The sequence below is a fragment of the Equus asinus genome, chromosome 8 (genome assembly GCF_041296235.1).
Source record: "Equus asinus isolate D_3611 breed Donkey chromosome 8, EquAss-T2T_v2, whole genome shotgun sequence".
NCBI classification, from domain to species: Eukaryota; Metazoa; Chordata; class Mammalia; order Perissodactyla; family Equidae; genus Equus; species Equus asinus.
Genome location: NC_091797.1, coordinates 16,780,466 through 16,780,974, shown reverse-complemented (window position 1 = coordinate 16,780,974; position 509 = coordinate 16,780,466).

The following is a 509-nucleotide window of genomic DNA, read 5'->3' as shown; positions in this document are numbered from 1 at the left end:
CATTATAAGTGCGCACACTTCGAAAAGCCCATGTGAAAGAGAAACTGGTGTATGTTTGGACGAAGTCACCTATTTGTCTAGTAAAATATTTAAGATCTATAAATTATACTATTTTTCCAGAAGAATAAAATATTAAATAATTTGCTGTTAGTTGTAATTTTTAAGTTCTGGCATTCAGGAGTTGAAGTTTGGTTAATTACGGCGGGGCTGATTCCCTCAGTGATACCTGGACACATCTTGATGAGATTCCAGGACTCCAGAAATAGAAGAAGAATCTTAAAAGTTTCCAGAGAGAAAAATATTTATTTCCACAGAAGTGGTTTTATATGACTATGTCAATTACCTTTCCTAGAACTCAGTTCTTTAAAACTTATGATGTGAGACATTATCTTGATATTTTTGTAGTGGATACATAGTAAGTAACAATTTATTTGGATTGAGTATGGACTAAATATGACAAATCTATGTGTGTGTGTGCTTGTTACTAAAATGAATTGCCACCACCAAAG